Raw genomic sequence first — 4356 nt, forward strand, 5'->3', positions numbered from 1 at the left:
CTCCGGGTGGCGGCGGGGTCGGTCCCACCTGAGCGGGAGGGTCGGGCCGGTGGCGTTCCCGCTGTGCTTCCGCCGCCCCTGCACCCAGGGCTCGATCGGCCTCCGCGAAATGAAACGATTTCTTCTCATCTAAACCTTGTTATTTTCCTAATTCCTCTCTGAACGCTCTGAATGGGAAGGGCGAGAGCGATGGTCACGGGCAGCCTGCCCGCTGAGGGGCAGGGAAACATGGTTTGTCTGCTTGCGTTTCTTCGTTTGGAAATGAAGGGAAAACGAGGAAAACGCAGAGCCTGGTGTCAGCAAATCAGTTTATACAGGATCCAGCCTCATCTGAGTCTCTCCCGTTTCTATCCAGGAGCCAGCGGTCAAGGCCCAGGCTGAGGCCGGGCTCCTCCTTCCCCTCCGCCACGAAGAACAAGTTCCTCACCCGTCACTGCTGAGCACTGCGTCTTGACTTAAAAACACGTTTTTCAGGACCCAGTTCTGGCTGGTGGTGTGATCCGAGAGCCCTGGGGATCAGCAGGCAGAGCTGAGGCAAACCCGGGAGGCACTTTTCTTAGAAATCCAGCAGGATTTCGGAAGAGCCATCCCTGTCCTGCTGCAGTGACGTGAACTCCGCCATCAGCTGCCCGTGGCGGCAGCGACGTGATTGCTCATCCCTCGTTAATCCTCACGGTTTAACGCCTGTGCACGAACCTGACGGACAGCACTGAGTTATTTTATGCCTCCTGCAAGCGATGGGTGAGCAGGCAGCTTCCCACCATGCAGCGCGAACGCTAATGAGGCCAGTAAAACCAAGCGGTCATCGGCAGATGCTTGGGAAATGGTGAACTTCCAGATCCTCAAGACAGATAACCAAGGCAAAGACCCCTTTTGCCCACAGGTTTACAGCACGCTCTCTGCAGAGCCTCAGATCTCATCCTGAAAGGAGGATGAGAAATGGGGTTAATTTAATCTACCCGAGTGTTAACCGTGGATTACGCTGTTAGAGTCTTTTTTCTTCTTTGCCCATAGCTGCAATTGGTTTAAGATGGTCTTTCATCTGGTTTAAGTTGATTTTCTTTTAATTAAATGACTGAGATAAGTAGAAAGAATTTGTACAGGAAAAAAAAAAAAGAAACAGCTGCAATTTTTAAGGGCAGCCATTATGGAAATATTACCTGCAGCCCCATTTAAAGTGCATTTTGTTTATGCTTTGATTGCTTTCTTATTACAGTATTGAAATTGTAAATGGAAAATTACACCATGTTCTATTACATAAGCAACTGGTTTACACAGCCTGAAATATAAGGTTTTATTTATTATTATGTTTTCAGGGCTATGAACAATAGATATATTTTATTATACGGTAAATAGCACTTTTCCACTCGACTTCGTTATAACACTTAACAGTAAAAGGGAGATACTCCTCTTTCATAAATACATGCAGCAAACTGTTTCCCAGATCTCGGAGGACTGAACAGCAGAGAAGCAGCTTTGGTTTATCTGGACAACTTTAACTGAAGTGTCAAGGCACTTGATTTTAGCAAACTGCCCAAATCATGTTCCTTAGTTTCTGGCACAGCGGTTGATTTGCTGATTCCCCATGTGATGAAGGAAGAAATCAAAGGAAAAAGATATGCAGGGATCCCACAGTGGAATTATTCCCAAACAGACAGTGACAATCCTATGCAAAGGCTATATCACCTTGCTTTATTATATTATATCCAAATGATTACCTATTAATTAACTCAGTGTCTTTCTTTGGAGTCTTAAATTTTGTGGTTACCCAAACTCAAGCCAGGTATAGTAGCAGGTGTTCGGTTATGCTTACTTAATGTCTTTATTGCAAATGTCAGTTGTATCTTCTAGAGTTTCCCTTAAAGGTACAGTTTGTCTTAGAATCTAATACACGTGCTTTAGCAGTTTAGTATGTATTTTTCCCAAGGAGATCAAATGAAACCCCCATTAGATAATCAGTGTGAAGAAAAAAATCATTTGCAGATTAAGCCAACCAGTTCCAAAAGAATTCAATAAAAACAGTGCCACAAAGAGCAGTGCTGCTAACAGAGAATTAAATGCTTTTCACATATTATCTTTCAAAGAAGTGAGAGACTTTCATGGCACCGGGGAAATCTGAAATAGCAGTTTCAGTGAAAAGATGCCCATTGTACAAGAGAGATCAGATGATTTGTAAAGCATCCAGTGTTTTACAGTATCTCTAGTCTGGAGTCCTGAGCCCTTTCCAAAAATTAGAAGGCCCAAATTAGAAGGCTCCCCAAACTAGGGAAAGTCTTGGACCTCCCCCTTTCAAGTTACACAGCTTGATAGATTAAAAAAAAAATTCCTTTGCTTGAATCAGAGCTGTTAGTCATTAATTATGCACTAAAGAGTCATTAATTATGGACTAAAGGAATATTTGAAAAACGTTTGCTTTTTTACAATGTTGTCAGATCACACTGAAAACTTACTCCACTGTTGATGCTTATCCATCAGTTGTACAAATGTACCTTCAGAAGGGTTTTTTACACACTTAGCATTACTTTTGGAAGCACCAAATTGAAGTACTACCTCAGAGCAGAACCTTTATTCCTCACTGTGGGCAGGGCAAAGTCCGGGACTTTCATTATTTTCTCTCTCTCACCATACCGCACCTTTCAAGATCCTACAGATTCAAATTATCAGGTAGTTAATTTGAAAATAATTTATCAACAAGCCGTGAAAGGCTTTGAGTAAAGTACTAGGGGATTTTGTAGCTTGACTTGGGATAACTGTAAGAAATTAATCAGTTGAACAAGACCAAGCACATTCAGACGATGGAATTTGTGCCCTTGAGACTGCTGTTCCTAGCCCAGGCACAGAACACACCTCAGAGAAACATCCTTTCAGGATCACTCATTCCTACGCCTCACCCTCGCGCGGCGAGCGCACCGTCAGCTCTTACATAAAGTCTCTTGCTACATCACTGCCACAGGCTGTTGTAAACCATTTTTCTCCCTTTTAATTCAGGTTCCTAGACAAGCAAAAATGCAGAATATTGCCAGAATAGTCTGGGGAATGGGGATTTCTGTTGCAGATGATTAATGAAATATTATTGTTTTGCACTTAGAGGGGAATTGTCGTTTCATGCCAGTAAGGTCAGGGCCTTAATATGTTATGTGCTCTACAAAGATGTACAGATTGATAGCTCATTTTCTGTTATGACTGAGCCAAAGCCTCATCAGGTTAGAGGGGAACGTGGCAGAAATAGCAACACTGTGCTGAAAGCCAAAGCAAACTTTTTTCTTACATTGCTAATTGCAATTCTGGTATATCTAAATCCATATCCACATTTTGCATCAAAAGAGGAGACCCAAAAGTAAGATGCTGGGACCCTGGCTCTGTAGATACCTACCAACTAATCATCCTTCGTGATATGCCCCAAATTGCCCTTGGATTAATGTAATTTCTGCAACACTGTGTTGAGGTAGACTGAAGCTAGAGACCCAGAACAGAAAGAGCCTTGGAGCTATGTTGAGGCAGTTGATCTGTTCAGTCGTATTTTGAGAATAAATTCTTCATAACCTGACCTCCTCAATACTAACTTCCCAGGTCAGGCTGCCTTGGCTTGTTGGCATGACTGTGGAGTCTGGAAGATCATGCTTCTGCCTAGAGCCACAATGGATTTTTCTGCAAATATTTTTATAGATATGCATATTATAAAGTACATTACCAGCACCAAATCCCAGGATCTCCCATGTATTTTGTCACTGAGTGAGACTCATGAAGGAATGGCATCTATTCGGTCCAAGAACAAGGCTTTTAAAAGCAGCAAAGTTCCTGAGAATGGTTTGTTGCTAAAAGGGGTAAATGGTTAACACGAGTGGGAAATACTGTCACCTTAGGCTCTGCACAGAGACAATGCACTAATCCCACGCACAGATTTTTTTATTTTCTTCTTCCAGTGACCAGACCCATCATATACAATCCTTCAGCTCAGAGTATGGAAAAAAACCCCAAGAATCTTTCATTGAAAATTTGCAGTAAAATAATGATTTTTAAAAGTATTTTTCAGAAGTCTTTCTTCCCAAAGTAGATGTGCCACACACACTGATTTGAAAGATAAGTGAAAAGAAATTCAGTACCAGTTATTTGTATCAAAATGAGCATCGCGAACACTTGAGATACTGATCACTACCCTGTAGCGATGCTACAGAAATACCGATTTGCAGGATGGGAAGAACTAGGAGCAGGGAAGTGATGGTGCCCCTGTACTCGGCCCTGGTGAGGCCGCACCTCGAATACTGTGTTCAGTTTTGGGCCCCTCACTACAAGAAGGACGTTGAGGTGCTGGAGCGTGTCCAGAGAAGGGCAACGAGGCTGGTGAAGGGTCTGGAG

This window comes from Aptenodytes forsteri, unplaced genomic scaffold, assembly GCF_000699145.1.
Source record: "Aptenodytes forsteri isolate BGI_AS27 unplaced genomic scaffold, ASM69914v1 Scaffold55, whole genome shotgun sequence".
NCBI lineage: Eukaryota > Metazoa > Chordata > Aves > Sphenisciformes > Spheniscidae > Aptenodytes > Aptenodytes forsteri.